Genomic DNA, 12,226 nt, shown 5'->3' on the forward strand with positions numbered 1-12,226 from the left:
TTTTTTTTTTTTTTAAGATCACAAGTATGCAGAGGGTTGGGGTGGGGGAGAAGGCTCCACACTGAGCAGAGAGCCCAATGCAGGGCTTGATTCCAGGACCCTGAGATCATGACCTGAACCAACGGCAGAGGCTTAACTCACTGAGCCACCCAGGTGCCCCTTTCCAAATATTTTTGATAACCATCATAAGAAAATTGTGCACTTACCATGGGTAATTTCTAGGTCAGGCATGTTTAGCAATCCATGCTGTGAGTTCTACCTTTTCTACCATGGCTATATTATTGATGAGAACCCAAAGAATGAGCAATGAAGTAGACGGCAAAGAATATGGAAGATAATGGATCATTGCCTTCACCAGATTACTGATAACTGATCCATAGCTGATAGGAATTACCAAGTATTCATGTGGGAAGTTAATATTCTCAACTCCTTTTACCACTCAGGGAAGTCCATCTACAAACAGAACATCATGTCAGTAATCCTTCAATCTTGTTGCTTTCAAGTTCCTAGTTACCCATGTAAACGGCTAGCTCACTGGCCCTAAATCAGTGCAAATGTGTGTCCCAGACTGTATTTCAGAAAATAGAACAAGTGTGCAGTTTGAGATTATGTCCATGAAGAATATTTTCCTTACAAGTGTCATTAGGAAATAAATCCATGTTGGACTAGAATGCTGCTATAGCAGTCCATTTCCTGCCAGTGCTCATATCCCATGAAGCACCATCCATAAACTTGGCACAATTTATTTTTTTCTCAGAAACTAATATGTTAAATTCCAATCTTATCTCAAAACATCTATGACCTATGCTTAAATATCCATTTCATTACCAGCCAACTTTGATAATATTTTTGGTACTGTTTTTCCCCATTGAAATTCCCAAATTCAGAAGGAAAACAAACTTTGAAAGAGTATTTTGTACTCTAAAGATCCTTTTGAGTTTTTAAGAAGGCTGCTCCCTTTCGTTGTAATCCATTATAACATGGTAGTAATGAGTGAAAAGTGATGATATAAATAATTATTGATAATTATTGAGCTCCCCCTGATTCATTAGCTTTTTGCAGTTACTTCAGTGGACTTGTTCACACGTCCACTATATGGTTAATTGTCAGGTCAAAAAGAAAGTTCAATCTTCCTAAAATTATGCATAGGTAAACATATTTAATGCAAATATATTTCACTGGTTGTATAGGACACATGATCACCAGAAATATGGTCATGGACAAAGATTGACACAATGTTTGTTTTCATTCATTTCCATAAAAGTACTACATACATTAAAAGACACAACTCATAAATGTATGGCACAATATCACTCTTTCATAATGAATGGGATTACTCGAGGTTATAAAATTCACTACATAAAAACAGAAGTTATAAACCCAAATTTGCTAACCATTTCAAATATTTAAACAGATTTAGGAAGATTGGAATTAATTAATGCATACATTAATTTCCTATTGAGAAGAAAGTTATACCTTTTTCTTTTAATTTTTTATTTTTTATAAACATATATTTTTATCCCCAGGGGTACAGGTCTGTGAATCACCAGGTTTACACACTTCACAGCACTCACCAAAGCACATACCCTCCCCAATGTCCATAATCCCACCCCCTTCTCCCAAACCCCCTCCCCCCAGCAACCCTCAGTTTGTTTTGTGAGATTAAGAGTCACTTATGGTTTGTCTCCCTCCCAATCCCATCTTGTTTCATTGATTCTTCTCCTACCCACTTAAACCCCCATGTTGCATCACCACTTCCTCATATCAGGGAGATCATATGATAGTTGTCTTTCTCTGCTTGACTTATTTCGCTAAGCATGATACGCTCTAGTTCCATCCATGTTGTCGCAAATGGCAAGATTTCATTTCTTTTGATGGCTGCATAGTATGCCATTGTGTATATATACACTGTTGGTGGGAATGCAAGCTGGTGCAGCCACTCTGGAATACAGCATGGAGGTTCCTCAAAATGTTGAAAATAGAACTGCCCTATGACCCAGCAATTGCACTATTGGGTATTTACCCTAAAGAAAGTTATATCTTAAGGTTATATCTTAAAATAATAATTGCTTTCCCCCTTTATATTTTTTAATTTCATTTCTTTTTTTTTTAAAGATTTTATTTATTTATTTGACAGAGAGAGATTACAAGTAGGCAGAGAGGCAGGCAGAGAGAGAGAGGAGGAAGCAGGCTTCCTGCTGAGCAGAGAGCCCAATGCAGGACTCGATCCCAGGACCCTGAGATCATGACCTGAGCCGAAGGCAGCAGCTTAACACACTGAGCCACCCAGGCGCCCCTTAATTTGATTTCTTATTTCGTTACATATACACTTCTTATTCCTATGTTTATATATATTTATTTTAAATAATGTAACATAAATAATAAATAACTAATACAATTAATTTATATATAATATATTATGTGATATAATGTAAACAATAACTAAATAATATATATCTATGTATAAAATTTTTAAAATCAAAGGATAGGGAACACTCCCAAATATATTTGTAAGGATGGCATTATCCTGATACCAAAACCACAAAAGGACACTACTAGAAAACTATAGGCCTATATCCATAATAAATATAGATGCAAAATTTCTCAATAAAATATTAGCAAATTCAATTTAGAAGCATATTAAAAGGATCATTCATCATGATTAAGTGATTTGTTGTCATTTATGGAAGCATGGTTTATCATAGGCTATTCAATCAAAATGATATAGTACACTAACCAAATGAAAAAAGAATCATACAGTCATCTCAATAGACACAGAAAAATCATTTGATAAAACTCAACACAGTTTCATGATAAAAACTTTTGCCAGATTAGGCATTGAAGGAACATATGCCAACAAAATAAAGGCCATATATCAGAAGCTCACATCATCCTCAATGATGAAAGTTGAAAATTAATCCTTAAAGAAAAAGGAAAAATAAACCTTTAAGATTGGGAACAACACAAGAGTGCCCACTATCACCACTCTTATTCTACATGGTACTCACTAGAGTGATAAAGCTAGAAAAAGAAATAGAAGTAATCAGAATTGGAAAGGAAAAGGTAACAGTTTTTTCTTCTGGCAGGTAATATTATTTTATTTTTTTTTTAGAGATTTTATTCATTTTTGAGTGAGAGAGAGCACAAGCAGGCAGAGAAGCAGACGAAGAAGCAGATTCTCCACTGAGCAGTGATCCTAATGTGGGGCTCAAGACCCAAAATCATGACCTGCCTTCAGATCAGACCAACAGAGCTACCTGGTTGCCCCATGATTTTGTCTTTAGAAAATCCAAGACACCTAACCAAAAATCCCTTAGATCTAAACAATTCAGTAAAGTTACAGAATACAAAATTAGCATGAAAAAATCAGGAGCATTTATGTGCTGACAATGAATTTTCTAAAATAAAATAAAAAATTGGTATAATTTACAACAACATCAAAAACAATACACTATGTAGAAATAAATTTTACTAAGGAAGCAAAAGATCTGTTTACTAAAAAACCCAAGACATTTATGTCAGAAAGCAAAGGAGGCACAAAAAAATGGAAAGGTATCCCATGTGCAGGGTTGGAAGAATTAATATTGTTAAAGTATTGATAATATCAAAAGCCATATATTCAATGCAATTCCTATCAAGATTTCAGTGCCAGGTTCTCTACACCAACAAAAAGACAGAAGAAGAGAAATTAAGGAGCCAATCCCATTTACAATTGCACGCAAAACCATAAGATACCTAGAAATAAACCTAACCAAAGAGGCTAAGAATCTATACTCAGAAAACTACAAAGGACTCATGAAAGAAATAGGGAAAGACACAAAGATATGGAAAAATGTTCCATGCTCCTGGATTGGAAGAATAAATATTGTGAAAATGTCTATGCTACCTAAAGCAATCTACACATTTAATGCAATTAATGCAATCTACACAATTTAATGCAATTCCTATCGAAGTACCATCCATTTTTTTTCAAAGAAATGGAACAAATACTCCTAAAATTTATATGGCTCCAGAAAAGACCTCGAATAGCCAAAGGAATACTGAAAAAGAAAGCCAAAGTTGGTGGCATCACAATTCCGGACTTCAAACTCTATTACCAAATTATCGTCATCAAGACAGCATGGTACTGGCACAAAAGGAGACACATAGATCAATAAAACAGAATAGAGAGCCCAGAAATAGACCCTCAACTCTATGGTCAACTAACCTTTGACAAAGCAGGAAAAAATGTCCAATGAAAAAAAGACAGTCTCTTCAATAAATGGTGCTGGGAAAATTGGATAGCCACATGCAGAAAAATGAAATTGGACCATTTCCTTACACCACACACAAAAATAGACTCCAAATGGATGAAGGACCTCAATGTGAGAAAGGAATCAATCAAAATCCTTGAGGAGAACACAGGCAGCAACCTCTTCCGCCTCAGCCGCAGCAACATCTTGCTAGGAACATCGCCAAAGGCAAGGGAAGCAAGGGCAAAAATGAACTATTCTGATTTTATCAAGATCAAAAGCTTTTGCACAGCAAAGGAAACAGTTAACAAAACCAAAAGACAAGTGACAGAATGAGAGAAGATATTTGCAAACGACATATCAGATAAAGGGCTAGTGTCCAAAATCTATAAAGAACTTAGCAAACTCGACACCCAAAGAACAAATAATCCAATCAAGAAATGGGCAGAGGACATGAACAGACATTTCTGCAAAGAAGACATCCAGATGGCCAACAGACGCATGAAAAAGTGCTCCACATCACTCAGCATCAGGGAAATACAAATCAAAACCACAATGAACTATTACCTCACACCAGTCAGAATAGCTAAAATTAACGAGTCAGGAAATGATAGATGCTGGTGAGGAAGCGGAGAAAGGGGAACGCTCCTACACTATTGGTGGGAATGCAAGCTGGTGCAACCACTCTGAAAAACAGCATGGAGGTTCCTCAAAATGTTGAAAATAGAACTACCCTATGACCCAGCAATTGCACTACAGGGTATTTACCATAAAGATACAAACATAGTGATCTGAAGGGCACGAGAACTTGAATGTTTATAGAAGCAATGTCCACAATAGTCAAACTATGGACAGAACCTAGATGTCCATCAACAGATGAATGGATAAAGAAGAGGTGGTATATATACACAATGGAATACTATGCAGCCATCAAAAGAAAGCAGATCTTGCCATTTGCGATGACGTGGTTGGAACTAGAGGGTATCATGCTTAATGAAATAAGTCAAGTGGAGAAAGACAACTGCCATATGATCTCCCTGATATGAGGAAGTGGAGATGCAACATGGGGGGTAGGAGAAGAATCAATGAAACAAGATGGGATTGGGAGGGAGACAAACAATAAGAGACTCTTAAACTCACAAAACAAGCTGAGGGTTGCTGGGGGGAGGGGGGTTGGGAGAAGGGGGTGGGGTTATGGACATTGGGGAGGGTATGTGCTATGGTGAGTGCTGTGAAGTGTGTAAACCTGGTGATTCACAGACCTGTACCCCTGGGGATAAAAACATATTAAATGTTTATAAAAAATAAAAAATAAAAAATATTTCAGTGCCAGGGGCACCTGGGTGTCTCAGTGGGTTTAGCCTCTGCCTTCGCCTTAGGTCATGATCTCCGGGTCCTGGGATCAGGCCCCGCATTGGGTTCCCTGCTCAGTGGGGAGACTGCTTCCTGCTCTCTCTCTGCATGCCTCTAAGCCTACTTGTGATCTCTCTCTGTCAAATAAATAAATAAAAATCTTAAAAAAAAGGTTTCAGTGCCATCTTTTACAGAAATAGGAAAACATAGTTATAATTTACATGGAACCACACAGAACAAAGAAACCCTGAAGGGGAAAGCAGGAGGTGTCACAGTTCCTGATTTCAAGCTATACTATTGAAGCTAAAGTTATCAAAACAGCATGTTGCTGGCATAAAAAACAACAAATATGCCAATGGAACATAACTGAACACCCAGAAATAAATCCAAGTATATATGGTCAAACTAATATTTGACCAAAGAGCCAAATACACTCAAAGGAGAAAGACAGTTTCTTTAATAAATTGTGCTAGCACAATTGGATATTTACATGTAAAACAATGGAATTGGACCTGTATCTTACACCACTCACAAAAATTAACTTGAAATGGATCAAATACTTAAATGTAACACATGAAATCATGAAACATGTAGAATAATATAGGAATAAACTTCTAAATAAAGGTCCTTATAATAACTTTTGGATATGGCATCTAAAGCACAAAGAAACATCAAAAATAAACTGATGGGATTACATCAACATAAAAAGCTTTTATTCAGCAAAAGAAAATATCAATGAAGTGAAAGGATAACCTATAGAATATGGAAAACCAGGTTTTATGAAGGAGGAGGAGTCAAGATGGCGGAGAAGTAGCAAGCTGAGACTGCTTCAGCTAGCCGGAGATCAGCTAGATAGCTTATCTAAAGATTGCAAACACCTGAAAATCCATCGGCAGATCGAAGAGAAGAAGAACAGCAATTCTGGAAACAGAAAAACAACCACTTTCTGAAAGGTAGGACCGGCGGAGAAGTGAATCCAAAGCGACGGGAAGATAGACCCCGGGGGGAGGGGCCGGCTCCCGGCAAGCGGCGGAGCAACCGCGCACAAAATCAGGACTTTTAAAAGTCTGTTCCGCTGAGGGACATCGCTCCAGAGGCTAAACCGGGGCGAAGCCCACGCGGGGTCAGCGTGGCCTCAGGTCCCGCAGGGTCACAGAAGGATCGGGGGTGTCTGAGTGTCGCAGAGCTTGCGGGTATTGGAACGGGAAAGCCGGCTACAGAGACAGAGCTGACAGTAAGCTCGCAGCTCCGTGTTACCTTGAACCGGTCGCAGGCTCGGTGACCTCGGAGCGCGGCCGGAGGTCAGGCAGACGGGAGTAACTGGGCGCTGTTCTCTGAGGGCGCACTGAGGAGTGGGGCCCTGGGCTCTCGGCTCCTCCAGGCCGGAGACCAGGAGGCCGCCATTTGTATTCCCGTCCTCCGGAACTCTACGGAAAGTGCTCAGGGAACAAAAGCTCCTGAAAGCAAACCCGAGCGGATTACTCACCCCGGCCCCGGGTAAGGGCGGTGTAATTCCGCCTGGGGCAAGACACTTGAGAATCACTACAACAGGCCCCTCCCCCAGAAGATCAACAAGAAATCCAGCCGAGACCAAGTTCACCTACCAAGGAGTGCGGTTTCAATACCAAGGAGAGCAGCAGAATTCCAGAGGAGGACAAAGCCAAGCACGGAACTCATGGCTTTTTTCCTGTGATTTTTTTTTAGTCTTGCAGTTAATTTAATTTTTTCTTTTTCATTTTTTTTTTCTTTTTTCTCGCCTTCGGGTAAAATTTTTTTTAACTGTTACCTTTTTCTTTTTTAACGATTTTTTACTAGTTTATCTAATATATATATATATATATATATATTTACATTTTTCTTAGATGTTTTCTTTTTTTAAAAAATTCTTTTCTTTTCTTTTCTTTTTCTTTTTCTTTTCTTTTTGTTTTTTTTTTTCTTTCTTCCTTTTTGAACCTCTTTTTATCCCCTTTCCCCCCACTCACGATTTTGGATCTCTTCTAATTTGGTTAAAGCATATTTTCCTGGGGTTGTTGCCACCCTTTTAGTATTTTACTTGCTCCTTCATATACTCTTATCTGGATAAAATGACAAGACGGAAAAATTCAACACAAAAAAAAGAACAAGAGGCAGTACTGAAGGCTAGGGACCTAATCAATACAGACATCGGTAATATGTCAGATCTAGAGTTCAGAATGACAATTCTCAAGATTCTAGCCGGGCTCGAAAAAGGCATGGAAGATATTAGAGAAACCCACTCGAGAGATATAAAAGCCCTTTCTGGAGAAATAAAAGAACTAAAATCTAACCAAGGTGAAATCAAAAAAGCTATTAATGAGGTGCAATCAAAAATGGAGGCTCTAACTGCTAGGATAAATGAGGCAGAAGAAAGAATTAGTGATATAGAAGACAAAATGACAGAGAATAAAGAAGCTGAGCAAAAGAGGGACAAACAGCTACTGGACCACGAGGGGAGAATTCGAGAGATAAGTGACACCATAAGACGAAACAACATTAGAATAATTGGGATTCCAGAAGAAGAAGAAAGTGAGAGGGGAGCAGAAGGTATACTGGAGAGAATTATTGGGGAGAATTTCCCCAATATGGCAAAGGGAACGAGCATCAAAATTCAGGAGGTTCAGAGAATGCCCCTCAAAATCAATAAGAATAGGCCCACACCCCGTCACCTAATAGTAAAATTTACAAGTCTCAACGACAAAGAGAAAATCCTGAAAGCAGCCCGGGAAAAGAAGTCCATAACATACAATGGTAAAAATATTAGATTGGCAGCTGACTTGTCCACAGAGACCTGGCAGGACAGAAAGAGCTGGCATGATATTTTCAGAGCACTAAACGAGAAAAACATGCAGCCAAGAATACTATATCCAGCTAGGCTCTCATTGAAAATAGAAGGAGAGATTAAAAGCTTCCAGGACAAACAACAACTGAAAGAATTTGCAAATACCAAACCAGCTCTACAGGAAATATTGAAAGGGGTCCTCTAAGCAAAGAGAGAGCCTACAAGTGGTAGATCAGAAAGGAACAGAGACCATATACAGTAACAGTCACCTTACAGGCAATACAATGGCACTAAATTCATATCTCTCAATAGTTACCCTGAATGTGAATGGGCTAAATGCCCCTGTCAAAAGACACAGGGTATCAGAATGGATAAAAAAACAAAACCCATCTATATGTTGCCACCAAGAAACACATTTTAAGCCCGAAGACACCTCCAGATTTAAAGTGAGGGGGTGGAAAAGAATTTACCATGACAATGGACATCAGAAGAAAGCAGGAGTGGCAATCCTTATATCAGATCAATTAGATTTTAAGCCAAAGACTATAATAAGAGATGAGGAAGGACACTATATCATACTCAAAGGGTCTGTCCAACAAGAAGATTTAACAATTTTAAATATCTATGCCCCCAATGTGGGAGCAGCCAACTATATAAACCAATTAATAACAAAATCAAAGAAACACATCAACAATAATACAATGATAGTAGGGGACTTTAACACTCCCCTCACTGAAATGGACAGGTCATCCAAGCAAAAGATCAGCAAGGAAATAAAGGCCTTAAATGACACACTGGACCAGATGGACATCACAGATATATTCAGAATATTTCATCCCAAAGCAACAGAATACACATTCTTCTCTAGTGCACATGGAACATTCTCCAGAATAGATCACATCCTCGGTCCTAAATCAGGACTCAACCGGTATCAAAAGATTGGGATCATTCCCTGCATATTTTCAGACCACAAAGCTCTAAAGCTAGAACTCAACCACAAAAGGAAGTTTGGAAAGAACCCAAATACATGGAGACTAAACAGTATCCTTCTAAAGAATGAATGGGTCAACCGGGAAATTAAAGAAGAATTGAAAAAAATCATGGAAACAAATGATAATGAAAATACAACGGTTAAAAATCTGTGGGACACAACAAAGGCAGTCCTGAGAGGAAAATATATAGCGGTACAAGCCTTTCTCAAGAAACAAGAAAGGTCTCAGGTACACAACCTAACCCTACACCTAAAGGAGCTGGAGAAAGAACAAGAAAGAAACCCTAAGCCCAGCAGGAGAAGAGAAATCATAAAGATCAGAGCAGAAATCAATGAAATAGAAACCAAAAAAACAATAGAACAAATCAACGAAACTAGGAGCTGGTTCTTTGAAAGAATTAATAAAATTGATAAACCCCTGGCCCGACTTATCAAAAAGAAAAGAGAAAGGACCCAAATAAATAAAATCATGAATGAAAGAGGAGAGCTCACAACTAACACCAAAGAAATACAAACTATTATAAGAACATACTATGAGCAACTCTACGCCAATAAATTTGATAATCTGGAAGAAATGGATGCATTCCTAGAAACATATAAACTACCACAACTGAACCAGGAAGAAATAGAAAGCCTGAACAGACCCATAACCAGTAAGGAGATTGAAACAGTCATTAAAAATCTCCAAACAAACAAAGCCCAGGGCCAGACGGCTTCCCGGGGGAATTCTACCAAACATTTAAAGAAGAACTAATTCCTATTCTCCTGAAACTGTTCCAAAAAATAGAAATGGAAGGAAAACTTCCAAACTCATTTTATGAGGCCAGCATCACCTTGATCCCAAAACCAGACAAGGATCCCACCAAAAAAGAGAGCTATAGACCGATATCCTTGATGAACACAGATGCGAAAATACTCAACAAAATACTAGCCAATAGGATTCAACAGTACATTAAAAAGATTATTCACCACGACCAAGTGGGATTTATTCCAGGGCTGCAAGGTTGGTTCAACATCCGCAAATCAGTCAATGTGATACAACACATAAATAAAAGAAAGAACAAGAACCATATGATACTCTCAATAGATGCTGAAAAAGCATTTGACAAAGTACAACATCCCTTCCTGATCAAAACTCTTCAAAGTGTAGGGATAGAGGGCACATACCTCAATATCATCAAAGCCATCTATGAAAAACCCACCGCAAAATATCATTCTCAATGGAGAAAAACTGAAAGCTTTTCCGCTAAGGTCAGGAACACGGCAGGGATGTCCATTATCACCACTGCTATTCAACATCGTACTAGAGGTCCTAGCCTCAGCAATCAGACAACAAAAGGAAATTAAAGGCATCCAAATCGGCAAAGAAGAAGTCAAATTATCACTCTTCGCAGATGATATGATACTATATGTGGAAAACCCAAAAGACTCCACTCCAAAACTGCTAGAACTTATACAGGAATTCAGTAAAGTGTCAGGATAGAAAATCAATGCACAGAAATCAGTTGCATTTCTCTACACCAACAGCAAGACAGAAGAAAGAGATATTAAGGAGTCAATCCCATTTACAATTGCATCCAAAACCATAAGATACCTAGGAATAAACCTAACCAAAGAGACACAGAATCTATACTCAGAAAACTATAAAGTACTCATGAAAGAAATTGAGGAAGACACAAAGAAATGGAAAAATGTTCCATGCTCCTGGATTGGAAGAATAAATATTGTGAAAATGTCTATGCTACCTAAAGCAATCTACACATTTAATGCAATTCCTATCAAAGTACCATCCATCTTTTTCAAAGAAATGGAACAAATAATTCTAAAATTTATATGGAACCAGAAAAGACCTCGAATAGCCAAAGGGATATTGAAAAAGAAAGCCAACGTTGGTGGCATCACAATTCCGGACTTCAAGCTCTATTACAAAGCTGTCATCATCAAGACAGCATGGTACTGGCACAAAAAAACAGACACATAGATCAATGGAACAGAATAGAGAGCCCAGAAATAGACCCTCAAATCTATGGTCATCTAATCTTCGACAAAGCAGGAAAGAATGTCCAATGGAAAAAAAAAGACAGCCTTTTCAATAAATGGTGCTGGGAAAATTGGACAGCCACATGCAGAAAAATGAAATTGGACCATTTCCTTACACCACACACAAAAATAGACTCAAAATGGATGAAGGACCTCAATGTACGAAAAGGAATCCATCAAAATCCTTGAGGAGAACACGGGCAGCAACCTCTTCGACCTCTGCCGCAGCAACATCTTCCTAGGAACAACACAAAAGGCAAGGGAAGCAAGGGAAAAAATGAACTACTGGGATTTCATCAAGATCAAAAGCTTTTGCACAGCAAAGGAAACAGTTAACAAAATCAAAAGACAACTGACAGAATGGGAGAAGATATTTGCAAACGACATATCAGATAAAGGACTAGTGTCCAGAATCTATAAAGAACTTAGCAAACTCAACATCCAAAGAACAAATAATCCAATCAAGAAATGGGCAGAGGACATGAACAGACATTTCTGCAAAGAAGACATCCAGATGGCCAACAGACACATGAAAAAGTGCTCCATATCACTCGGCATCAGGGAAATACAAATCAAAACCACAATGAGATATCACCTCACACCAGTCAGAATGGCTAAAATCAAACAAGTCAGGAAATGACAGATGCTGGCGAGGATGCGGAGAAAGGGGAACCCTCCTACACTGTTGGTGGGAATGCAAGCTGGTGCAGCCACTCTGGAAAAACAGCATGGAGGTTCCTCAAAATGTTGAAAATAGAACTGCCCTATGACCCAGCAATTGCACTATTGGGTATTTACCCTAAAGATACAAAT

The sequence above is a fragment of the Mustela putorius genome, unplaced genomic scaffold (assembly GCF_011764305.1).
Source record: "Mustela putorius furo isolate JIRA1106 unplaced genomic scaffold, ASM1176430v1.1 tig00537227_pilon_pilon_pilon, whole genome shotgun sequence".
Lineage (NCBI taxonomy): Eukaryota > Metazoa > Chordata > Mammalia > Carnivora > Mustelidae > Mustela > Mustela putorius.